General features: G+C 41.1%; 1 protein-coding gene across 3 annotated transcripts in view; it reads left to right on the top strand.

Moving 5' to 3' along the window:
* Nucleotides 1-1,791: 1,791 nt before the first annotated feature.
* VRK1 (VRK serine/threonine kinase 1) overlaps nucleotides 1,792-27,454 on the top strand; it is a 77,643-nt gene continuing 51,980 nt past the window's right edge. For 2 of the 3 annotated variants that reach the window (XM_055304436.1, XM_055304434.1), the window contains exon 1: nucleotides 1,792-1,873. The gene's annotated coding sequence lies outside the window, so the exon portion shown is untranslated. Of the gene's footprint in view, nucleotides 1,874-2,034; nucleotides 2,245-27,454 lie in introns of those variants that run through there. The other variant, XM_055304435.1, reaches the window with a different exon arrangement.

Here is a 27,454-nt window from a genome sequence, read left to right as displayed (position 1 = left end):
AGCTATCAGATCATCAAAATTCATTGAGGATCTCCTCCGTCCCAGGGGGTGTATCCCCATCTACAGCATTTCAGACACGCTGTCTCCATGACGGCAGCTTGGACTGGTCCCCTGCCATGCTTTGCACTGGTAGGACATCTCAGCATGTGTGGGTGGTGTTGGAGGTGTTAGCAACTGCCTTGGAACATAGCTGCATTTAAGTAGCATTTAACAGTAAGCCATCCAACTGAGGGTGATGTAATCATGAGCTCCAGAAGAAATATGTTCCATTCTCACCTTGGAATACTCCATGTACTGCTGTTGACTTAATTGTGCTTTAAGGACAGCCAATTGTTAACCCAGGGTGGAAGCAGGGAGATTTCTTCTGTATGTGTATGGTGAGGTTAGGGGAACATGGTCACAATGTGACAGATAAGTCCTATTCCAAGTCTTCTTAACACACAGATGTGTGTGTGTGTGTGTGTGTGTGTGTGTGTGTGTGTGTGTGTGTGTTTAGAGTCTCTTTTTCTCAATGGATTCTGGGCACATTTTCTTGCTGGGGAATTCCACACCCATGAGATGTGTGAATCTTGAGACCTCTTTACCGACAAATATTCATCAAGTACTCACCTTGTGCATGTGCTTCCTTCAGGGTCTCAACAGAAAGCAGGTGACACATTGAGATAAAATGATCTGAGGAGGGTTTATTTGCAAGGAGACTATGAACAAAGGTTTAGGGTTGGGAAGCACAGGAGTGGGGCAGTAACTCCCGGTTCAGAGTAGTAGAGGTGCTAATCTGCAGGGGAGGGAGGGAGCTGTCACTGCAAGCTGGAGGGGAGGGCCCAGGGGCGTGTCCTTCAAGTGAGGGACTCACCTGGTGGAGGTGACCTTGTCAACAAAGATCCAGGGGGAATACCTCATCAACCACCCTCCTCACCAATATCCTTCTGCCTACGCCTTTGGTGATTTTGAGCTAGAACGTTGTCCCAGTCTGCAGTAAGCTTACAGCTGCATGGATGATGGAGGCTTAGACAGTTTATTGTAAACACAATGGAAACCATGGCATAAGAGAATTATAGATGAGATGCTACAGAAGGTTAGGTAGACATTGAAGCAGGCTTTGAAAGACAATTAGGATTTAGATGTAGGACCATCGTTGGGCAGAATAATATTAATGCTATCTACTATTTGTTGAACATCTACTGTATGCAAAGCACTGTCTAAGGTCATCTCATTTAACCCTGACAGAAGCAGGAAAGCAAGACTCACAGGGGTTAATTAAGTAAGTTGCCTTAGATCACAAAGCTACAAAGTGAGAGAGCTAGGGTTTGCACTGCGGGCTGTTTGCTTCCAGACCCTGGCCATAGGACCCTGAACCAAGCTGCTGGGGGAGCAGAAGGTGGGAAAACGCAAGCCTCAGGAGGCACAGGAGACCCTCAGCTCCCAGGACTTATAGGGCTCCTTTTACACCCAACCCTTTGCAATACACTTATGCGATAAATCAAGCCACTGGGAACACTGGCAATATCTACTCCGGTTCCAACAGCATCGAAGGGTACAGTATATGATAGGACCTACTGGCAGGTAGGACACCACACTTGTCTGGAAACCCAGGCGGACACGCAGAGGGAGACCCGGACCGCCCTGAGCCTGGGAAAGACTCCATTTCCCAGCATGCAGCGGGAGCGCCGGGCCACAACTCCCGGCATGCCCGCGGAGGCGGCGCGGGCCCCGCCCCGCTCCCCGGCTGCCCCGCCTCCGCCGCCCGCCCTCAGCCAATGAGCGGGCTCCATACTGCGGGGTGTGCCGGGGCCGACGCCGCCGCGGAGTCGCAAGTCGGCGAAAGCGGCGGGAAGTTCGTACAGTGTAGAGGGCGACGCTGCTCCGGCTCGGGGTAGGGAGGCCGCGGGCAGGCTGTCCGGGAGCGCGGGCGCCGAGCGAGGGGCTGCGGCCGGGCGGCCTGGCGCTGGGCCGGCGGCGGGGCGGCGGGGCGGCGGGGCGGCCGGGCGGCCGTGACCTCGGGCGGCGCCGCGGCGCGGGCGTCCCTTCCTGCCGCTTCCCCTCGGGCCCGGCGGCGGCCCCGGCTTCCTGCACCTGCCGCACCCCCCCCCCCCTCGCCGCCCCGGCCCAGGCCCAGGCCCAGCTGCACGCGCGCGCTCCGACCTCCCCGCGTCCTGGGCGCTCGGGGCCGGGTCTCGGGGAAGGACCCGCCCGGCATCGCGAAGCTCCCATTCGGGAGGGGAGGCACCGAGTGGAAAGAAGCAGGTGCTCCAGTGTGCAGACCCTGATACCGGGACGGGCGGCTGGAGGCCGGGGTGACGGGGGGAGGGAGGGAGGGAGGGAGGACGGGCGGAAGGAGCCTGCCCCCACCGCCCGCCTCCATACCCACCCCCCCCCCGCCGTGCCCGGCTCCATCTCCCCCCACCCCCTGCCTGGCTCCACCCTCCCCTGCCCGGCTCCATTCCTCCCCGCCCGGCTCCATCTCCCCCCCACCCCGTGCCCGGCTCCATCCCCCCTGCCCGCTCCATCTCCCCCCCCCCGCCGGCTCCATCTCCCCCCACCCCCTGCCTGGCTCCACCCTCCCCTGCCCGGCTCCATTCCCCCCGCCCGGCTCCATCTCCCCCCCACCCCGTGCCCGGCTCCATCTCCCCCCCACCCCGTGCCCGGTTCCATCTCCCACTGCCCGCTCCATCTCCCCCCCCGCCCGGCTCCCCCCCCCGCTCCACCCCCCACCCCCGGCTCCAACCTCCCCACGCCTGGCTCCATCTCCTCCCCCCACCCCGTGCCCGGCTCCATCTCCCTCCCCCGCCCGGCTCCGTTCCCCCCACCCCCGCCTGGCTCCACCCCCCCTACCCGCTTCCATCCCCCGCCCCTGCCCGGCTCCATCTCCCGCCCCCCCCCCCGCCGCTCCCCCCCCCCCCGCCCGGCTCCATTCCCCTCCCCCCACGCCTGGCTCCATCTCCCCCCCCCCATGGCATTCGGGGCCCGGGAACCCCCGGGTCGGAGACAGGCCCCCTTGCCAAGCTGTCGGTGTCGGGGCAGGCCGTGCAGGAGCTGGCCGGGCGGGCACGGTGCGAGGCGGCAGAGCTCCGAGGGCCCTTCAGGTTCCAAATAAAGCCCCTCCGCGCGCTGCGCTCGGTGCCTCCGGCGGCTTCTCTCCGTGGCCCACACGTAGCATCCTTAGGGATGCACGTGCGTGAGGGCAGCGCGCTGCTCTTCCCACCGCCCGAGGAGGTTTTGGCTCTGGTCCCCAAACTCTTAGGTGGTGATGTAGTTAAATCCCGCGCAGCCCCCGAGTCCTTGGGTTGAGAGGCAGACCCTGGGTTCCTTTTTTTTTCCTCCCCCTTTTTTCCTTTTCCTTTTCCTGTTCCTGTTCCTTTTTTTCTTTTTCTTTTTTTTCCTTTTTCTTTTTTCTTTTTCTTCTTTTTTTTTTAAGACCCTAGGTTCCTTTTGAGGCCATCCCTTCTTCAACTTTCTTCTTTGTCAAGCAACTACTTTTTTGTTTTCTTTGTATGGGGCCTTCCTCTCCCCCCCCACCCCCCATCTCCCTCTCTTGGAACGACTTGGAAAATCCTAGTTTTGCTCTTGGGGTGGTGGTTTCGGGGAGCTTTTGAAGAGCCTCATTAATTCTTTTTTTTTTTTTTTTTTTTTTTTAACTAGAATGGTCTGTTGCGTCTGAATTAATTCACAAGGAGGAAAAATGTCCCCATTTATTTTTTCAAAGTTCAGAATCAAGACGCCTTTTTACGATATGCGGAGCAGATCTTGGGGTGGGGAGGAGATTTTAATCTACAGTTTTAAAGCAATTTCAGAAGGAAGCGGGGGTTCTTTATATCATCATTTTATTTAGATTATGCTGTTCAAGGTGGCGTGTAGTAATTGGAATTAAATTTCTGGTTAGATAAGGTTGTGTTCATCTCCCCATAGAAGGGAATGTAACTTAAGTAGTCACCTAATAATAGCTTTCTCTGCTGAAGCGATCACAGATGGTTATTCTCTGTGCATCTCAACATTGCTGATCCGATTCTGTTTTAATACAGTAAAACAACCTGAATTTAATAACAAGAAACTTACATGAAGTATCACTGGTAAATTTAGTGCTAGTATCTGGTACAGATATCAGGTTTATAGGGTACTGGCTTCTTGTTTAGTACTGCAAAAATTGTAAGAGGGTATTTGTTAAACAAATGGGATAATGGAGTAATGTGTCAAGCATAGAACCTGGCATAGAATAAGTTACTAAGTGCCCAGGAAATGGTTCTGTGGAAAGCTTAGGCTAAGTCTTATTCCAGGATGCAAATATATATATAAAAACAGCAGTATATTCCAAATGTTGACAGACCCTAAAATTTCTTAAATAGGCCACTTTTTTTTTTGTATTTGAGAACTAATGTGAAATAGTAAACATATAAGTGAATGTATTAGATGTGTAGAAGAGAAAAAAAAATAAGATTTTTATTTTGACAACTGTGTATTTTTGCCTTAAAGTCATCCCTGGTAGGATACGGTGTACCGTGAATAGAATTTTGATTTGAAAAATAAAATTTTGAAAGGATTTTTGATTTGAAAAATAAAACTTACTGGAAGCTTTAAAATTCACCTCATAGCAAATGAAGGGTGAGTCCTGAATTTATGCAAATGGGCAAGTGCAGATAAGGCCATGTATCAGGCAGTGAACCTAATGGGAATTAAGTGCTGCCTCCGTGTGTGTGTGTGTGTGTGTGTGTGTGTGTGTGTGTGTGTGTGTGTGTAAGGCTTTCATGCAAATTGTTCTTGCTGGGTTATGAGAATGAATTGGTAACTGACTGGGACTGGAGGGTATTTTTTGGAGTGGTAGGATATTTTTCCGTGCTTGCCGAGGTTATTTTTCAGAGTAGGGCTGAAATGGATTCATTTATTCACCAGATATCACGTGCCTTCTTACTGTGTGTCAGGACCTGGGCTAGGTACAGTCTGTTCTTGCCATTGGAGTATTTTGTGCAAACACGTTCTCTTTGTTTTAAATTAATGGAAGTCATTCTTTTTGATTTCAGTTGGCTGGCATTCAGCGCACAAGAAGCCCGTATATGTATAGGACACATTTGAAAAACTACACTATTATTGATACAATTTAGAAAATACAGAATTTTAAAGAAGCTATAACACTAATTCAGAAAGGTGACAATCCTGACAAAGCGCTTAGCTGGGATATGTTTGTATTCTAGAATACGTTTGGCCCCTTGACTGAAATTCCTGTGAATATGTTGCTACTAGGCACTGTAAATAGGGGAGGAGGGCTGTGCCCTTTAACTTTTCTCCACTTTGGTTTCTGAATTCTATTTACCTAGCATTGAGGTTGCTGTTTTAAAGTAATTTCATGCACTTTCCCAACTATGCCTGTGTTATATCTCTGCGCTCAAACCAAGTACAGTCTACTACTCTTGTTCTGGATGACTTATGGGCAGCCCTTTCAAAAAGGAATGCTCCCAGGACGCTTGGGTGGCTCACTGGTTGAGTGCATCTGCCTTGGGCTCAGGTTGTGATCCCAGGGTCCCGGGATCAAGTCCCACATTGGGCTCCCCAGAGGGAGCCTGCTTCTCCCTCTGCCTGTGTCTTTGCCTCTCTGTGTGTGTGTGTGTGTCTATGAATGAATGAATTAATAAATAAATAAAATCTTTAAAAAAAAGGAACACTCTCTAGAGAGCCTAGATAAGAGCTTTTTAATATTCATCAAAAATTACTAATGATAAACTACTTAGTAGTACCATTCTCCAGTAAATTTATTAAGAAATTTATTAGCCACAGCAATCTTTATTAGCTTGGAAAAATACAGTGTGAATCATATTGTTTCTTTATTCTTCATGTAGACACATGTATTTTGATGATTCTTTGCAATAACTCCTCTATCTCTCCGTGGATTTCTGGCTCATTGGATGGGAACCAGTACTCTAGGATTTGAAACTTAAGATAGACACTGTTCACACTGGCTAATATTTAGGATGAATTTTAAACATATGTACATATTAAGATATATACATTAAGTGGGATGGTGTAGTAGGTGGAGTCATATAATTAAATTGCAAGGTTGTTAGTTGGGAGATTAGGAGTGTTCTGTCCTATACCTTTTAAGCAAATAGCATTTCATTGGAAAGACACATTTGTTTTACGACTTCACTATCTAGTTGGTCCCAAAAGGGACTGAGGAACAGGAAAGTTATTAGGAACAAGGACAGCAGAGTATGTCCCCCTCCCACCCCGCACCTGCCCCCGTGCTCTTTTGGGGGAAGTTAGAGTTCTTTCTGTGCATTTATTTCATCTCTTTGCAGACTGACTGTCTTCCTGATGTTTGCATGTGGATGTCTGCTCCACAGCTAGCTCCTTGTTTCAAGAACCCCAAAAGAGACTCCATTATCCATCTTTATCAATTATATTTAAAATTTTTAAAACTCATGAAGTTAGAAATCTCACAGCTAAGATAACCTCAGCTTTATTTCAGATTAATTGCTTTTCTCCAATTGTTTTACCAAGTTACAGCTGAACAAGTGCCATTGTTTGATAATACTATGTATAAATGCATTATGAACACATTTCATAATACTAAGAGTTGGAAAGTGCCTAAACAACCTCAGTCTTCACAGGCTACGTCTGGAAGACATAGAAACAAACTTGTACTGTTTCTGTTGGCAATATTGCCTCTTTTTTCACTTCTTATTGCAGTTTATAATATGGCAACTGAACTAGCAACAAAGGGATTATGTCTAAGTATAAATTGTTAGAGGTAATAAAAAAGTCTATTATTTGGGGATCAAGATAAAGGTTTTAAAAATTCACTTTTTATAAACTAAGCTCAGGTTATGACATTTAAGAGGCTTAATCTTACTGGTTTTTTGGGCCTTCAGAGCATATTTTAGAAATTGTGACTTTCAAATTTACATTACCTCTCATTGCTACTGTTAGGAATGTAGAATGGTTCAGCCACTCTGGAAATGAGTTTGGCAGTTTCTTAAAAGTTAAACATACACTTAACAATAATACTCTTGGGTATTTTTCCTAGAGAAATGAAAACTTACTCACTAGAAGACCTGCATGTATGTTCATGACAGCTTGGTTTATAATAGCCGAAACCCCAGACAACACCTGTCCTTCAGCGGGTAAATGGTTAAATAAAATGTGGTCTAGCCATATAATGGAACACCCACTCATAATAAAAAGGAACAAGACTATGGACATGTAACAGTTTGGGTGGAGCTTAAACGGCATTGTATTGAGTGGGGGAAAAAAAGCCAGTCTCAAAAGGATGTGTGACTGTATCATTTTGTTTTCGTAGTATTCTTGAAGTGATAAAATTGTAGATATGAGGAGAACAGATCAGTTTCTTCAGAGTTAGGGCTGGGGGTGGTGTGTTAACTATGAAGAGGTGGCACAAAGGAGTTTCTATGTAGTAACAGTTCTGTATCCTGATTGTTGTGATGGTTGCACAAATCTTTACACATGATGAACTGTCCTAGGACTATATATACACACATAAAAATGTAAAAACTGAAATTTGACAAAATAGTTTGATTACCAATACTGTATCAATTTCCTTGTTTTGATAGTGGTACTGTGCTTGTCCAGTGAATGTGGCACAACCACATTTCATTTAACCACATTTCATTAACCCACGGAAGGAGCTGTGGATTGTTTCTAGTTTTTGACTGTTACACACAAAGCTACTTTGAGCCCACATTCAGGGTTTTTTTTTTTTTTCCTTGATTTATTTTAGTTGACACAATGTTACTTTAGTTTCAGGTGTACAAAAGTGATTTGTCGTGTTTAAGTATTCCGCTACCTGCACCAGATAGCTACCATCTGTCAGGATACATCGCTGTTACATTATTAACTATATTCTTTACATTGTACCTTTCCTGTGACTCATTTTATAACTGGAAGCCTGTATTCATATACAGGTTTTAGTGTGAATATAAGTTTTTATTCTTCTAGGATAAATGCCTAGGAGTGCGAATGTTGGGTTGTGGGGTAAGTGAATGTTTAACTTAAGAAACTGCCAAACGTCTCCACTGTAGCTGTACCATTTTACAGTCCTATCATCACTCTATGAGAGATGCAGCTTCATCACATTCTCGCCAGCATTGGGGGTTGGCAGTGTTTTTTATGTTAGCCATGATAATAGGTGTGTAGTAGTATCTTATCATGGCTTTCATTTGCATTTCCCTAGTGGCTAATGATGTTGAACATCTATCTTTTTTGGTACTTCTCTTTTTTGGTGACTTGTCTATTCATATCTTTTGCCCATTTTGTGATTGGATTGTTTTTCTACTGTTGAGTTTTGAGTGCCCTTTGTATATTCTGAATACAAGTGCTTTGCCAGGTAGGTGATTCTTAGTCTGTAGCTTGTCTTTTCATCTGCTATACTGTTTTGTAGTCCAGACGTTTTTAATTGATGAAGTCTAACTTGTTGATGTATGGAGTGTGTTCTTGGCATCATGCTGTCTCAGAACTCTTTGCCTAATCCCAGGTCAGAAAGACACTTAAAATTTTATGCCTTATATTTAGATCTGTGATCCATTTTGGGTTAATTTTTGCACAGGATGTGAGGTTTAGGTCTTAGTCTTTGTTTTTCTCTTCTTCTTGCCTATGGATGTCCAACTGTTCCAAAACCGTTAGTTGAAAAGAGCACCCTTGCTCCATTGAATCACAGTTTACCTTTATAAAAAAAGTCAATCGGCCATACATGGTAAACTGCTTATCAGAATGAGGGTAGGAAGTGAGTATGCAATGAAGTATGAAAATTAATACAGATTTAAGAAAGTATGACATGACTTGAGTCTAAAAAAGTATGTATGGATTTGAGGGGAAAACATGTTAAGAGAATAGCATGAGCAAAGACAAGTCCTAGAAAAAATAAAAACTGGCTGTTTTGCAATCCAATCATGAAATGGGCAAAAGACATGAAGAGAAATCTCACAGAGGAAGACACAGACATGGCCAACATGCACATGAGAAAATGCTCTGCATCACTTGCCATCAGGGAAATACAAATCAAAACCACAATGAGATCCCACCTCACACCAGTGAGAATGGGGAAAATTAACAAGGCAGGAAACAACAAATGTTGGAGAGGATGCGGAGAAAAGGGAACCCTCTTACACTGTTGGTGGGAATGTGAACTGGTGCAGCCGCTCTGGGAAACTGTGTGGAGGTTCCTCAAAGAGTTAAAAATAGACCTGCCCTACGACCCAGCAATTGCACTGTTAGGGATTTACCCCAAAGATTCAGATGCAATGAAACGCTGGGACACCTGCACCCCGATGTTTCTAGCAGCCATGTCCACAATAGCCAAACTGTGGAAGGAGCCTCGGTGTCCATCGAAAGATGAATGGATAAAGATGATGTGGTATGTGTATGCAATGGAATATTCCTCAGCCATTAGAAACGACAAATACCCACCATTTGCTTCAATGTGGATGGAACTGGAGGGTATTATGCTGAGTGAAGTAAGTCAATCGGAGAAAGACAAACAGTGTATGTTCTCATTCATTTGGGGAATAAATAATAGTGAAAGGGAATATAAGGGAAGGGAGAAGAAATGTGTGGGAAATATCAGAAAGGGACACAGAACATAAAGACTCCTAACTCTGGGAAACGAACTAGGGGTGGTGGAAGGGGAGGAGGGCGGGGGGTGGGGGTGAGTGGGTGACGGGCACTGAGGGGGACACTTGACGGGATGAGCACTGGGTGTTATTCTGTATGTTGGTAAATTGAACACCAATAAAAATTAATTTATTAAAAATAAAAAAAAACTGGCTGTTTTGGGGAGCAGGTGAGTGAAGGGGAGGAGGGAGATAAAGGATAGTTGCATCATGAATGTAACTGTTGACTAGATTATAGTCTCTAACTGGTTGCGTTTGCTAGTATGGGTTCTTGAGCAGGAAAATGATAGAGTCGAAATGGCATTCATAGAGGTTGTTGTAAGCCCTGTGTGGCGGTAACAGGTTCACAGGAAGAACAGGGTATAACCATGGCCTTTGACTTAGCTCTTTGTGTCACAGATGTCTACTGGAAAGCTCGAAAAGTGGTATAATGTCAGAATATTAAGTTCCTAGTATTTTATGGAAGAATTATGGTAGATTTCAGGCTTTTGCCACTGTTTTTGGCAAAGAGAACTCTGCTGCACTTCCAGACCCTCTTAAGTTAATGCTACTTTCAGTATATTTTACATGTGGGAAGAAGAGTAGTTTCTATTGACTCATTGTTGACATGGTTGATGTTTCTTATCAAGCCTGAAGGTCGTAGAGGTGAGCACCTGAAATGGTGAAAGCATAAAGAGTTAATAAATTGGTTCAATGAGGGAAGTTAATGGTACCGCCTTTATTTATCACGGCAGAGAGGGTTATTCTCTCCGTGTGTCCTGCTGCTTGTCTAGGAAGAACTCTACAGAGAATGCTGGCCAGCTGTCTTTCTGAGTAACTGAGGGCTAAACATGGACACATGTTTCCAATTGCAGCATTCAGGACAAGTCTAAGGCCAGAATCTGGAAGAATTTCCAGACAATAAGAACATTAGGTTTTTCACGCAAGCCATGCAAAACATCTTTAATGTCAGAATAGGAACCTACATGTACTTTGGGAACATTTTGCTCTAGTCAGGGGGCTGTGACAGGGACAGGCCTCGAGTCCTTATTTATTAATTTGTGACCCAGATTATTCGGTTTTTGTTTTGTGTTCTTAGCACCCATTTCATTTCTTGATTTCTTTCTCTGAACAAATTATACTTTTCCCCCTGTTCATCTGTGGAAATCTCTTTTGGTTTCTGCTTTCTTTCTTGCATTTAAAAGATTATCTTGGATATTGATTGAACTTCTGTCATTTAAAAAATAATCACTCAACAAATAGAACGTAATGTCAGGCAAACTGCTAAATATCAATGCATTTCTGCTTTTTTGCTTAGAACATGGAAAAGCATGTCAACCCATTTTTTAAAACAATGATGACTTCTTGAGCCAGGATTTACTGCCTTAAGAGATCACCGTGACGTGTGTTAATGAAAGATTGGCAGTGTGAAAAGCTTTAGCGCAACTGCTTGTCTTCAAAGTACCTTTCCTATTTGATTTAATTTCTTCAGTCTGATTCTTTTCTATCAGTCTAGATCTTTTTCCCACTAAAATGTTGAGACTGACCAAGAAATATTTCATTTGTGATTGCAACCCTTCAATATTATCACAGAGATTTTTTTTTTTCCTGCAGAAGAGCAAGCTCTTACCGTGCTATGCAAGCTGCCCATTTAAAACTATCATTGCTTGGCACCTATGCCCTAGTGACAGTTTGACCAACATGTGAGCAGGCACATTGCCATCCCGACAGATGGGCGGGAGTATAGGCAGCCAAGAAACCATGTATCTGCATCTAGTGTGTTTGTTAAGGGCAGGATTCCCAGTCGGGGATGTTCAAACGTCTGTCCATCCTGAGCTTTCACGCCTCTGGATAAAGGGATGTCATCATTAATTTCAGCTTCTGACTGAGATTCCATGGGTATATAAGAGCTTCTTGGCTCTTACCAAAGTAGGCAATTGGGGACAATCAGGATAATTGTTCTCTCCTTCATCACAGGACTACTTCAAATAATCCTTTCCTCTTTCTTCTAGCCAGCTAGGTTTGTAGTGAGTGCAAACCTGTTCAGACATTGTCCCAATACTTCTAGAAGATGTGCTGCTTCATTTGTTTTCTGGTGTACAGAGGTTTTGAAAGTCATCTAATGTTTGTGCTTTGGACAGCGATGTATATGATTGAGGTCAGGTAGCTCTCAGTTCACATGTTAACCACTGTATGACATTAGAGCATCCTGATTTTACCATCAGATCAAGGTAAAATAATGCATATATCAGGGTGGCTGTGAGAACGAACTGGGAGATGTGTATCTGAATTACTTGGTATAACCCCTGGCCCACAGTGTTTATCATCTTCACTATCATCATTGTTGCTTTAACATACTGAAGATATTTTTCTCTGGAGAATTATTTGAAACAGGAAATCTTTTTTCAGCTCATCTCCCACCATTTTTGAAAGTCATGGAGTGGTCATTAAGTACAGTGTCTGGTCTATAATGGAATACTTCCAGTGACAGGGAACTCACTACCTCTGGAGCAGGTTTTTCATCCATGGCATCAGTGACATTTTAGATGGATCATTCTTAGTTGGGGGAGGGGTTCTCTGAATTGTAGGGTGTTTAGCAGCATCCCTGGCCAGTGGGGACAAAATCATCCCAGATTGAGGATCACTGTTCTAGAGATAGTCTATCTTGTTCTTAATCAAGTTTTAACTGTTAATAAGCTTTTTCTTCTATTGAGTGGAAGCCTTCATTATTTCTCCTATCCGGTTCTGTCTTTTGGAGACACCAAAATCAGCAGCATCTCTGTTGTGTAACATCCTTTCAAGTACTTGGTCATCAGGTTTTCTCAGTCTTCCTGAGTTGAGACATCTCCAGTTCATTAGCTATTCCTTACAAGGCATGATTTCATGGCATTTCACACATTGGTGGCTTTCCTTTGACTTATTTCCATTTTTAAACTGTAGTGTTTAGGATTGAATGCAGTACTCTAAGGCTGGTTTGATTAGTAAAAAAAAAAATAGAGTCACAGTTTTGTTTTGGATACAGCATTTTTCTTCTAGTAGTGTAGGGAAGAATAATACCTCTCTACATACTATATTCTTATTATCAGCTTGTTGACCACATCATACATCAAACTTGGATGATGTTGAGTAGATATGTCTAAGCTGTATCTTCTTTTTTTTTTAATAAAGATTTTATACATTTATTCATCAGAGACACACACAGAAAGAGAGAGTGAGAGAGAGGCAGGCAGAGACATAGGTAGAGGGAGAAGTAGGCCCCTTGCAGGGAGCCTCATGTGGGACTCAATTCCTGGACCTGGGAACACACCCTGAGCTGAATGAAGGTAGATGCTCAACCGCTGAGCCCTAAGCTGTATCTTTATCCTATTCCTAGGCATTTGTTTTGGGGTCCAAAATGGGAGCTTATGTTTTTGCTGTTAAATTTATTGGATTTAGCTAACTGTATTAATTCTTGGTTGACTCAAAGTTCTTCTAAAAGAAAGAGTAGGTGATGATACCATCAACAAAGATTGAAAATACAGGAGCAGGGGCCATGTGTTTGCATGTGTGTGCATGTACGCATGCAGATTGAAGAGGGAATTGAAGATGGAAGCCTGGTGAACCTCCATATTAAGAGGCATCTGGGAGAAAGGAAGGAAAAAAAGGTTTCCAAGGCTAGGGTGGGCAGAAGGTAGGATGAAATGAGAAGAATGTCTTGGAGGCTGGAGTGACTGAAGTACTGTGGTAAGTACTTGAATACAAAATAAACAGGACATGGTCTGCTTTCTCTGCTCATTTGTATTTTCCTGTCATCTAACTGTTCAGTTAATGGCACTATCTAGTCAGTTATGCCTGGAAAATTAGTTATCCTTCATATTTTCTTCACACTGTCACATCTATTTGAGTTACCATGTTTTACTGAAAATTTTTTTTTCCACCTGAAGTATAGCACATACTGGAAAAAGAATGCAAATATCAAGGATCTAGATCAGTGATTTTTTTTTTCTTTGAACAAAGTGAACACACTAAAATCACCATTGCCCAGAACAAGACATTCACTATTCCAGCTCTCCAGATGCCCTTGTTGTGCCTTTTCCAGTAATCACTCCCACCTAAGGTAACCACTGTTCTGCCTTCTTTAACTATAGCTTCGTTTTGCTCACTAAGAGAAATTATACCGTATATAGTCCTTTTTCCCAAACTGCTTTTATGTGGCATTGTGTCTGAGGTTCATCCTTGCTGCATGTAGATCGTTGTTTTAGCTCTGTTGTTCTGGTTATCTGTTACTGCATAACACATTAGTTTTGGGTTTTGATAACTGCATAACACACCACTCTAAACTTGGTGGGGTAAAACACCATTTTATTGGCTCATGGATTCTGTGGGTTAGGAATTTGGTGGGTATAGCTTGTCCATGCTCTACAGTGGTTGGGGTCTAGAATCATTTAGAGGCTCCTTCACTCACATGCATGATGCCTCAGCTGGGATGTCTTGAAGATGATTGTCTGGGATTGTTGACCACAGCACCTACATGTAGAATTCTCCACTAGGCCTGGGGTTTTTGCAGCATGTCACCTGGGTTCCCAGAGGAAGCTTCCTGAGAGTGACTCCTCCTTGAGAGTCCTATAACATCACTCTGCTATACTGTTGGTTGAAATAGATACCAGCCTGCCTGGATTCAAGAGGAAGGAACATAGACCTCGTATCTTTCTGGGAGAGGTGTCAGAATTTGTGACCATTTCTAAAAATCACAAATTATATACCACAGTTTATCTACTGTATTGTAGATGAATTTGAGTAATATCTACTTTGGAGCAGTTATAGAAATGCTGTTGTAACCATTCTTGTACCTATCTTTTGGTTCACATATATATTCATTTTAGTTGAGTATATAAGAGTAAAACTATTGGCCGTAGTGCTTATGTATCTTCAGCTTTGATGGATAGACACTGCCAGACAGTTTTCCAAAGGGGTTGTATGAATTTATACTTCTACCAACAATGTATGTGAGATCTCGTTGCTCTGCAGTCTTGCCTCTACTTGATACTGTCATTTAAACATTTAGAATTTTTTTTAACCATTCCGTGGTTGTGTAGAAGATCTCAGTGTGATTTTATTAAAGATTTTATTTATTTATTCATGAGAGACACAGAGAGAGAGGCAGAGACATAGGCAGAGGGAGAAGCAGGCTCCCTCCGGAGACCCTGATGTGGGACCCGATCCCAGGACTCTGTGATCACAACCTGAGCCAAAGGCAGGTGCTCAACCACTGAGCCACCCAGGGGTCCCCTCAATGTAATTTTAATTGGCATTTCCTGGATAAACAATTTGAACACCTTTTTATATACTTGTTAGCCATTTGGTTATCCTCTGTTGTAGACTGACCAAGTTTTTTTGCCCATATTTGACAAACTGGGATGTCATCTTATTGAAATATTGGTCTTTGTACATATTCTGGATATGAATTTTGTGTTGAATATATGAATTGTAAAAATCTCTTCCTATCCTATGGCATAGCATTTCACTCTTGTAACATGTCTTTTGATAAACTAAAATTCTAAATTTTAATCAATTCCATCTTACCAATCTTTTCTTTATGGTTAGTGCATTTTGTGACCTGTTTACTTTTGCTACCCCACAGTCACGAAGATTTTTTTTTTTATGTTATCTTCTACCGGTTTTTACCAGTAGAAGATATTTTACCTTTCATATTTAGGTCTGAGTTTCCAGGAACTGATTTTTGTGTGTTGTGAGGTAGGGAGATCAAGATTCCCCCCTCCCCCGCCCATATGTGTATCCATACCAGTAGTAGCAGGTAGCATTGGTCAGGTAGACACAGCTGGGAGTTAGGGTTCCTGTATTCCTAGCCTTAACCTACCTTTCATGCACCTTCTGAACTGGGCTTATTATTAAACCCTTCTGGCTTCAATTTCATCTGTAAAAGGAAGGATTTGAATGAAATGTTTTCTGATTTTCAGTCTGGCTCTCGTTTGTTAGATCTTTCTATCTAGTTTGAGAGTGTTATTTAGGTTTGTTAGACTCTATTTAGATCTGAATTCTATCTGATATATTCATGATAATCTCCCAGCTTTCTGCTATCGCCAGTAGTGATGAGTATGCCATTTAGATCTTCATCTAAACTACTGATGAAACACAGCTTTTTTGATCACGTTGGCAAGTCCCTGCCCAAACATGGTCTTCTGATCTTCTTGGTATGCTTTGTCCTTTGCCAGGAACTCATTATTCTGTTTTAGTAAGCCGTAGTTCATGATACCAATTCAGTTTTTGAAAGCCTTGTGCTATCTTGTCCCTTACTTCAGTTCCTACTTGAATTTTTAAGAGTCACAGATACAGTGTAGAGTTTCATGAATCATCAGAAGTCGTTCATGACCAGTGCGCTCTAATTTCTGCAAAGTCTCCCTTTAGAGCGTCTTGCATATGTGCTCCTGGGAAGTGGTATACCTTTGAATATCAGGTTTACGCACTATAATTGTGCCCTAAGTAGAGTAGTCAGGAACTATCTGGATGATAGAACAGGAAATCTGTCATTTGCTGTTTCATTTGTGTTTGTAGAGGCCTGCTTTGGGGTGACTTCTGCCCTTCTCTCAGAAGGTAAAATTTTGTTTCCACAAAACAGTGTAATTCCAGTATAGTGTTATTGTTCCTTCTTTTATTATCTTTGATCCCACATTTTTCTTCTCATTAACTTTTTAAAACACCTTTATTGAGATGTAGTTCACAAAACCTATGATTCACTCATTTAAGGAGTATTGTTCAGTGATTTTTAGCATCTCCCTGGGACTACAACTATCATCATCATCTAATTGTGCAATATTTTCATCAACCTTAAAAGAAACCTCCTACCCATGACAAGTCACTCCATTCTCTTTTCACTTCCCACAGCCCTAGGAAACTATTAGTCTTTTTTTTTTTTTTTTTGTCTCTATAATGCTTATTTTGGAAATCTTACATAATTGGAGTTGTAAAATATGGGGTCTTTTGTAACTGGCTTCTTTCACTTAGTATAATGTTTTCAAGGCTAATCTATGTTGTAGCAGGTGTCAGTACTTCTTTTTATTCCTCAGCAATATCCCATTGTATGGATAGGCCACATTTGTTTACTTATTCATCCGCTGAAGGGCATTGGAGTTGCTTCCATGTTTAGACTGCTATGGATAATACTGCTATGAACCTTATGTACAAATTTTTGCATAGTTGTATATTTTAATTTCCCTTAAGTATGAACCTACCAGTAGGATTGCCATGTCATAAGGTAAGTTCTGTGTTTAACTTTTTAAAGAACTGCCCAATTGTTTACCAAAGTTGACTGTATAATTTTACACTTTTGTAGCACTGTACGTGGATTCAGATTTCTCCAAATACTCACCAGTACTTGTTATTGTGTCTCTTTTTGTTTGTGTCTTTGTGAGTCTGAAGTGGTATCTCACTGTAGTTTTGATTTTCGTTTCCCTAATGACTGATGTGGTTGAGCACTTTTTTGTGTGCTATTGGCCATTTGTACACCTGTTTTGGAGAGATGTCTAAATCCTTTGCCCATTTTTAAATTGGGTTGTCTTTTTATTATTTTAACGTTCAGTCTGATTTATTTTCAACTAGAAATATTTTTTTGCCTTGGTTTTCTTTCCCTTGTTTTTCATTCATTTTGTTCAGGGACCATTCATTCTTTCTATAGTAAGCCAGAGGATTAAGAGGGTTTTCAAGCCTTTTGCATTCTCTTGGCAACAGCTTCCCTTGGCAACCTACATAATTGTGGAATACCTTAGACGGAAAATGTACATCTCCTGATTACTGGAATAGATCCTTTATACTTTATAGTTCATACTGATTCTACAATGAACCATGCTTCTTTCCCTGCAAATCAGTAGGTAAAACTCCAAGCTTAGACTTTAATCCAAGTAATTTTACAGGTGAGGTAAAAAGACCTGGAGAAGTTGGACCATGTTTGGGTTCACAGCAGGTAGACCTGGAACATGGTTTTAATTCAGCCCATTCTTAAGAAAAATGTTGGTTTCTCACAAAGTGACAGCTTCATGTTAGACTTGGGATACCAGGGTTAGACAGGGTCCCTAACTTCCAGATTCTCACAAAATATGTCAAAAGAGAGTGACATATATGCAATTAATGGTAATACAGTGTCACTACTGTGACATTTGGGCAAGGGTGTAGAGTCTAGTGCTTATAACACCACTTAGTGCTGAAATTTTCACTTTACTTTCTTTTGCATGTAGGCAGAATTAGATTTTTGAGTAGTTGATTTTGTCTGGACCATTTAGTAAAGAATGGTAACAAGAGTGCCATCATTCACATGCTGAGATTGCAAACATACTTTAGAATATTGGGGGATTTACAATGGAATCTGAAGATAGTCTCATCAAGTACACTGTTTTTATACATATATTATTAACTGTTTTTTCAAATATTCTGCAGTGGTTCATTACATTTTTTCCCCCTGAATTTGTGTCAATATTTTATATTAAAAAACAACAGCTAAAAACTTCTTTCTGAAGATACTTACATCAGTGATTTATTTCATTACTTTTTTTGTTCTTTTGATCTTTGGAAGTCATTCTTTTTATTCAGCAGAGTTGGGCTGGGTATTTATAGAAACATGGGAATATATTTCTGTTTTATCTTTTATACTGTTTTAATGGCATTTGTAAAGGTATTAGATTGTAATATTAAAGTGAATATTTTACCACCTTAGGACTTCTTGTTTCACAAATGATTTATTTTGTAGCATATACTCTTTTTTAATGCTGTGTTAAATAACAAAAAGGCATTTCTGCAAAAATTATATTTTCCATATGTGTGTTTTGAATATTGGTTGGTGTTACTAACTTACTGGTTCTAAAAGCCATGGACAAATTATTTAACTTCTCTTCTTCCCATTTTTGTTATATGCAGTCAGTATAATGTCACCTATGTTTTATGCTTATTCTAAGAGTTAGAGATAGTGATTTAAATTAGCCAACGTAGAGCCTGCCATATAGGTGCTTAATAGTGAGGGTAGCTGTTGTTATATGTTCATTCATATGTAAGAGCTGTAATTAATGGCTAATTGATTCTTCCTGATACTGATTCAGTCATACATATTTTTATTCATTTAGGATTATTTGGGCAAAAATAAGTGATCATATTAATGTAAGAACTTCATGTCAGTATTTACTTTCAGATTGTATTGCTCTTTAGAGACTGACCTAGGCTTTACACCAAAACATAAGGTTTTGGTCTTATCTGCATTGAGGGTTGTTTTTCTACATCGTCAGTTGCTCTGTTTTCAATTTGAGCTAATGGCTGGGGCTGCGTTGGGCGGATCCTGATGTTCAAAGAGCAGATTCCAAAGTGACAACATTGGAAAGAGCTTTTAGTATTTTTTGTAATACAAACTGTTTTATTATTTGTGAAGAATTCTTTAGAAAGTTTTAGTTGAAGAATAACATGCACACAATAAGAAATTTAGACAATATAGGAAGATAAAGAATGGAAACTAAACCTCCTACCACAAAGGCATCTTTTGCTACCAATTGATTATATAGGGTACCAGTAACATACTGTATATATACATGGTACATTGTTGCACAAGTCCCTGGGGTGCTAATCATATATATTCAAGCATATGCGGCATACGTTTTTCACTTTTATCTTGAAGACTGTTCCATATTGATGTATATAGGTTTACCTCAGTTTTTTTTTTTTTTTTTATAAATTAATTTTTATTGGTGTTCAATTTACCAACATACAGAATAACACCCAGTGCTCATCCCGTCAAGTGTCCCCCTCCGTGCCCGTCACCCATTCACCCCCACCCCCCGCCCTCCTCCCCTTCCACCACCCCTAGTTCGTTTCCCAGAGTTAGGAGTCTTTATGTTCTGTGTCCCTTTCTGATATCTCCCACACATTTCTTCTCCCTTCCCTTATATTCCCCTTCACTATTATTCATATTCCCCAAATGAGTGAGAACATACACTGTTTGTCCTTCTCCGATTGACTTACTTCACTCAGCATAATACCCTCCAGTTCCATCCACGTTGAAGCAAATGGTGGGTATTTGTTGTTTCTAATGGCTGAGTAATTTACCTCAGTTTTTAAACTGCATATTCATTCTGTGGATATGCCATCACTCACTTAATAAGTTCCCTTTGGATGTAAATTACGAGTGTTTCCAGTCTTTTGTTAATATTGTGCTGTAGTGAATATCCATGTACACGTTAACCTTAGAATAACATTTATTTTACTAACAGAAATGGACTCATTCAGGAATAACAGAATTGTAATTCAGGACAAGCAAACTGTGGCAAAACCAGAGGCTAGTCTGACAAAAGAGAGGCACAAGAGGAAAGAGGAAGCTGAGTGAGGTCGTTCTGAGTGAAAGTCCACTGGAGGGAATCAGGGGTTCTGGGTGCTGAGGCTTCTCACTGGCTGAGCTGTGGGGGCAGTCTTTTTCTTGTGGGAGATGCAATGTACATCTTTCCCTTTGGGGCCTGTAATTGATGGTTCTTTTCTGTCCACTATTCTGCTGGGTTGTAGTTGTCAGTTCTTCCCCTAATGGATGTTGAGTGGTAGGGCTCCCCCTTCTAGCATCTGACTCCCACTTTGATGAGGTGTCCCTTGTGAAATGGACACGATATGAGTGTACCTATAGGACACATTGCTAGAAGTGAACTCAGCCATAGGGCTGTGTGTGTAACGTTTTGGTAGCTAATGCTAAATTGATGGGCCACGATAACTCCTACTAACCCAGTCTGTTTTGGAACTCTTTGAATTTGGCTAATCTGAGAGCTTAAAAATGTTGATTTTAATGGTAAATTAGGTTTTATTGTAATTTTATTTTGCATTTTATTAATGAAGCTGAGCCTATTTGCTGTTGATCTTTGGGATATAGTGTTAGTGAATGAGATCATGGTGATGAATAAGGTATATGTTTTACCTGTTAACCTAAGATGCAGGTGATGCAGATAAATGTATTTTATTTATTGTTTAAAAAGCGGAAAAAAAGGATAAACTAATGAAAGCAGTTACATGTAGGGAAAGGACAGGAAGAGGGGAGGAATGGAAGCTGGAATGCTGAGCATACCCTGTGTTTTGGATCTGGAAATGTAAATGTTTTACAAAATTACAAAAATTCAAAGAGAAGAAGTATGTATCAGTTAACTATTTAGGTTAATGTTTGGAATCAAGAATTTTAACACATGAGAATAGAGACAAATATAAAGGCAAAGAAGTTAAGCAAAAACCCTATAATCCTAAATTTGAACAGGAAATATCAATATAAACTTGTGATGTATTTTCTCTTTGAAGAGACTTACTTCTTCTACCTTTGTCTACTCAAAAGATCTAGAAATAATGAGAACTTGGGACCAGTGAATATGTTAGGGTCCAGATCTTGGTCTCTAAACCATTTTTTTCTACTAAAAGGAGACAGGCTTTTCGTAGAAGTGGTTGATTTTAGATTTGGGGCAGAAAAATATGCATGAGGAATCTAGAACATTTTATACTAGAGAGCAAGGAAAATATCCAGGACTGTTGGGGTTGAATCAGAAGGGTATAGTGACAATGCAAAAAGGGCTTCCACCGTTTAGTGCAAAAGAGAAAAGAGGCACCCTGGCTGCAGAAGCTGCCTGACATTCATGTCAGGCCATGTCCTCCAGTTGAATGTAAGCAGTCTTACGGAATACCTCAGGCAGGGTTTCATTCACATTATGATAAAATGAAACCAAGCACAAAGCCATGGTCTCTGTGCCATCCACAAAATTCTTGACCAAAATGAGTGATGGCTGCTGCTTTACCACTTACAGCCTTATGTTCATTCTAGTCTGGTCTTGCTGACCTAAGGTTTATGGAGATAGCCCTTCATAGAATTACCCTACTTTCCAACATCCAATTTAGAGAAACTCCTGCTTCCTTAGATCCTCCCCTAAATTACCCAGCCAAAGCCTGAATCCTGTAATAGATTCTTTAGAACATTCTTTTACTGAGCTGCCCTAGTATTCCTGTGGAATGTGTTCTCCCAGCTGGTTTAACTATAGCTGTGTGTTCCTGGTGTTCTTTCACTGAGGGACACTAACACCAGATAGATGATAGGATAGTTTGAGTAACAGTAACAAAAGATATCGGGGAACACGTTCAGTGATGCTATAAGGATCCAATGAGCAAAATTCACAAAGTGAGAAATTCTGCAAGACAAATGACAAGGGAAGGAAAACAAATAAAAGAGGGAAGTGGCATTTGTCCATTAAAGAAATTCAAAGACATCCGCCAGATGCAGCAACTAGCTATAAGGAGATACTTCTTGAAATAGTTAGGGAGTCTTTGAATTTGTTACTAGATGATATTATAGGATGATTGTTAATTTTATTAGATATGATATTTAGTAACTATATTTTTAAAAAAGTACCTGTTAGAAGAATTTGCGTATGAAATGATATGATTTGCTTTGAAGCCATTCTGAAGGGGCAAGTAGATTGGGTATAGGGAAGAAACAGATTGGCTGTCTGTGGATGGATAGTTGTTGAAACCAGGTAACACGTACATGGGAGTTCATCATACCGCATCTCTACTTTGTATGGATTTGAAAATTCTAGGGATCCCTGGGTGGCGCAGCGGTTTGGCGCCTGCCTGCCTTTGGCCCAGGGTCTCGATCCTGGAGACCCGGGATCGAATCCCATATCGGGCTCCGGGTGCATGGAGCCTGCTTCTCCCTCTGCCTGTGTCTCTGCCTCTCTCTCTCTCTCTGTGACTATCATAAATAAATAAATTAAAAAAATATTAAAAAAAAAGAAAATTCTAGTAAAGAGTGTGTGTGTGTGTGTGTGTGTTTCTAGAAGCCTTTTGTATTTTTTTCTTTTTCTTTTCTTTTTTTTTTTAAAGATTTTATTTATTTATTCATGGGAGATAGAGAGAGAGATGCAGAGAAACAGGCTCCATGCAGGGAGCCTGACATGGGACTAGATCCCGGGTCTCCAGGATCAGGCCCTGGGCTGAAGGTGGTGCTAAACCATTGAGCCACCGGGCTGCCCCCTCTTTTTCTGTGACTTTCTTTCTGCACCTCACTTTTCCATTTTTCTGTTGGGTTTTTGCCTTTTTTTTTTTTTCTTAGGAATCGTTAGATACTAAGAAAATTAGCCTTTTGTTATGTTTTGTAGATTTCATTTGCCTTTTGGGTTTGTTTGTGCTATTTTTAACCAATGGTGGATTTTAATTTTGTCAAATGTGTCAATTTTCTTTGTGGCTTACCTGTTTTATTTCATTGTCTACAAAAACCTTTTTTTTTTTTTTGTCTCTGAGAGTCTTTAAAGTTTTTCTTTTATGTTTTCATGAATAATTTTTGTTTTTTTTTAATTTTTATTTATTTATGATAGTCACACACAGAGAGAGAGAGAGGCAGAGACACAGGCAGAGGGAGAAGCAGGCTCCATGCACCAGGAGCCTGATGTGGGATTCGATCCCGGGTCTCCAGGATCGGGCCCTGGGCCAAAGGCAGGCGCCAAACCGCTGCGCCACCCAGGGATCCCCATGAATAATTTTTTAATGACGAGTGCATTTCTGATATGCTCAGACTATTTGGTCATCTTAATTTCCTGGTATTTAGAGCTATTCTCCCCTTGAGCCCTGCCATAAGAATAAATAAGGAAAAATGTTTAGTTGCTATCCTGTGAAAATTTAAATGTGAGCACCCAGGAATTAACTGTATACAAAGCTTGGTCATTATTTTGCCCCCAAGTAGGAGAACTCATGGGAAAGCTATCATTTACAAAAAAAAAAAAAAAAAAAAAAAAAAAAGCCAAAATATGCTAAATGCTGTATAAACATATTAACAGTGTAGTTCAACATTCCCAACTTTAAGACATTTTCAGTGTTTGCTTCACATAGAGAAGCATTCCTTGTAGCTCCGTTTGTAGGGCCTGTGGGTCACACCTCCCTTTGAGGTCCGTATCTTCAGACTTGTTCCCCTCTTAGAGGTCATGCCTTTGTATGGGCAGAGCAGGAAGTCCCCAGTGTCTGCTCTCTGTGGGACAAATGAATGTTACTGTAATGTCTTCTTCATGGTGGTTTCCTGGAGACCTATTAGGACTCCAGGGATGGATCTTCTAACCATCACATCTACTGTCAGAAAGAGAGGTGCACAGCGAGACCTCATGGAATCCTTCCCTTTTCCGAGAAGGGGTGGCAGCCAGGCATCCTGAGCTTGTGTTTGAAATTAGACCATCCTGTGTATTCTCAGTTGAAAATTAATTCTGCAGTTAGTGCTCCTCTTTTAGAACTTTTAGAAATCACTTGAAGGAAATAAAAGTTGAGGAAGTACACTTGATATACTATATTTTAAACATTTTATTCGCTATACCAAAAAATGTTGTAGTGTAATGTAAATCAGTTTTCCAATACAAGTAGAAAACATTCTGACTAGGAAGAAATTTTTCTTCTCTGAGAATACCCACTTTCTTTTTCAGAATTAGAAGCGTGAGTCTTCACCTCGTTCTTTCCAGCGTAGGTGTGAAAACCTGACTAGTGTGACAATTGCTTCCAAAGATTGTGTCACAGTTTGAGTTTAGCTTAATGTTTTTCAGGAACAAGCCTATGAATTTATAGGATCATTATCTCTGGAGGTTCACTTCTATATGCTCATGGGTTGTTGTGCTATAGTTGACTCTTGTTTTGTTAATGTCACTATAGGTACCATAGGGCCGCAAATGTTTTTCCTTCTTAAATTGATATGCCTGGTTCTCAGAGTGAGACCAGGGGGACAGACTGGGTGTCCCTAATGTGTAACCTTCCTGTGTCACAGGTTTTTACGTTAAATGGGATTGGTAATAAGTATATTTTTATTCTATGGATATCCTTGCAGTTTAGTCTCAGCCATAGGACTTATGGAGATAAAAGAAGTGTATGAAGACCCTCGGTATGATTGGGAAGAAGCTATATAAACTCAAGATGCTGTACTTTGTTTTTTAGATGATTTCTTAGGAGTAATCAACTGCATTAATCAACTTCTGATTAGCTGGCTCATTTGTAAGAGAATTGTCTTTAAATATATTGCTTTCAAATTGTTCCTGATATAATTTAGCAAAAGAGGTGATGAAGTTCTTTGTTGACCGATTATCTCGTTTGCTTTTATTCTTTGACTTACTGTAGTTTGGCAGAAAGCCATTTACACCAAAACATGTAATTACTTTTTAATCCCAAATAAGTTTGAAATGTAAATGAGTAATTTTTGATCTGGGATCTGATGGGATGGGAAAAAGGTGGTTTTTGGGGGGACTCTTCTTAAATCATTCATTCACTAATTTGTATTTTTTTCCCCAACTTCTGAAGTGAACTAGAGGGAGCTTTTATTGACATCCTCTAATACAGTGGAAGTGTGAATAATAGAGCTAGTATGTTGAAAATGAGTGACTGAATGAAGAAAGGAGCATGTGCCAGCATATCTAGATTGGTGGTCCAGTCTGTGCATCACCTCCTCCGTGCTTTTCAACACATGGACGCTGGGGCTCTTGTGGGAGAGGGCCTGTGTGGTTCCTGAATTCTGCTGGTAATTACTGTGTGTAGCAAGGACTGAGAGCCACTGCCTCACATTATGGTACTTATGTAATTGAGTTTATAATTTTGCTCTGAACTTGCGCTCATTGAAAAAATGAGAAAACAGAAGTTTCAGAGCTCTAGATATCTTAAAAACTTGCACCACTGGAAGAAGTGCTTTTTCCCTGCCCTGAAACCAAAAGAGTTTGGTTCTGTAAATGTCTACAACTTTCACTTGTCTTTGATAGTTTTATCAGAGGATTCAGAAATTATCAGAGGATTCAGAAACATTCTTTACCTAGAGGGGTTTTTTTATTGATCCTTGTTTGAAGCTGATGATACAAAAATCCTAACTGTATGCAGGTGTTTTTATGTGAAGGTGACTGCAGCTTCTTGAGGCCAACGGTTGCGTTGAGTAACCATGTGTTTCCAATTCCAAGCATCAGTTTCTGGCACAGATTTTGGAGGTGTTTGATAAATGCCTTTGGAATAAAGGAGTTCAAATATTTAATATTCTGGTGAACTAAATTGTTGTAAAGATAGAGCTTAGAATATTTAGAGTAAGAGATGATTAGCATGTTTCCTAGACCATCTGTCACTAATACCAATTGTTTCTACTTGGCACTGAAGACTTGTGGGTGGGGGGTAAGGGGGTTGGTAGCTTGTGTAAAGTTTAAAAAAAATCTTTAAAAGCCTCTTAGGTTATTCTGCACTCCTCTGTTTGGTAGCTAGAAGTCAGTGCAGTGTTTAAAAAATTGACATTCTTATTACTCAGGAAGGATTAATGCAGTCATTGGTCTTTCCAATAGCAATACCATTGTAATAAGTGGTAGCTGTTTCTGCTTTGCCCCCTTCCAGTCTGTTTGATGGATTAACCAGAGTGATCCTTTGAAAATGTAAGCCAGAGCATGCCACTTCTCTGCTCAAAACCCTCCCAGGATTTCCTACCTTACTGAGAACTAAAGTCGCTGTGTTGGGTGTGATCACCACCCCATGCCCTGCTACATCCCTAACATCAGCTAGTGCTCTACCATGGCCAACTCTTCTCTTGCTGCTCCCTGTTCCCACCTCCTTGCCACTTCCAGAACAAGCTAGGACCTTTGCACTTGCTGCTCCCTCTGTGTGGGATGCACTTCTTCTGGACGACTGTGTGGCCAGCTTCCCTCCCAGGGTCATTTTTTGCTCAAGGGTCATTTTCTCCTAAGGCTTTACCAGTTCTTTTCAATTTCATCCCCCCTCCCCCACTCCTTCTCCTTACTTTATTTTTTCCCTTATCACTTACTACCATTGAACATTGAGCATGTTTTAATTTTTAAAAAAATCCTCTATCTTAAATGAAAAAAAACTTAATGAGAGCAGAGATTTTTTGTGTTTTGTTCGTTTGTTTATTTTCTTATAGAACAGTTCCTGGCACAGAGTATGCTCAACATAAATATTTGTCTAGCAAATGAATTAATGAAGCAGGCACTATACACTGGAATAATACAGAATAGCATGGAACTCACTATTTTTTGAAATTAGAGGGTGTAGCATGGTAAAAATTTTTTATTTCCTTTCAAAAAGTTACAAACTGTTCACTCTAAAGCACTACTAAATTACTTACATTTAAGTTAAAGGGAGAATAGGTCCTTATTCCTAGGCTCTGCTTTATAGGAATGGAATCTGATCCATTATAAGCCCATTCCTACCTTGAGGTGACATTAGTGACAAAGGCACTGCAGAAGCACTGAAGATTTTGAATTTCTATCAAGCTTACATAGTTTAGTCTATTGATGGAGTGGATTCTGAGAATGAAATAATGTACATTAGCAAAAAATATCAAACGTAAAAACTGGTAAGAAATAGGTCAGCAGAAGGAGATTTTTTGACTCAAGTGTTCACGGAGTATGATTTTTATTTTGATTAAAGTATTATAAATTAAAATGCAAGTATAGTACATGTTCTCAAATCTTGTAGAAGTATATTTCCCCCTTTGCTAAAGTCAGCGTCCTGAAGTGGCCTGCAGTGCTGTGCTTGACATGTTGCTCCTGTGTTAACCTGCCGTCACCTCCTACTTTCCCCTTGCTCCCCCCATGTATAAGGCACACTGGCATCCTTGCTCCTCTTCGGTTGCCTGCTGTGCTCCTTACTTAAGATTTTTGCACTGCTTGTCTCTGCCTACAGTATTCCCCCAGACTCACCAGCTGTGAATCTGCTCAGCCCTCACCTACTTTTCTCAGTGAGGCTCACATGCCTCTGGCTACTCTGCTGTCTCTGTCCTCCTCCACTAGTCTGTTACTTTCCTTTTTTTTTTTTTTAAAGCACAGCACCTACATTTTATGAAATGTTATATAATTTTCTCGTGTGTTTTA

Source organism: Nyctereutes procyonoides, unplaced genomic scaffold (genome assembly GCF_905146905.1).
Source record: "Nyctereutes procyonoides isolate TBG_1078 unplaced genomic scaffold, NYPRO_anot_genome, whole genome shotgun sequence".
NCBI lineage: Eukaryota > Metazoa > Chordata > Mammalia > Carnivora > Canidae > Nyctereutes > Nyctereutes procyonoides.
Note: the sequence above shows the minus strand (reverse complement) of the source record. Positions and strands in the feature narration are given on the sequence as shown.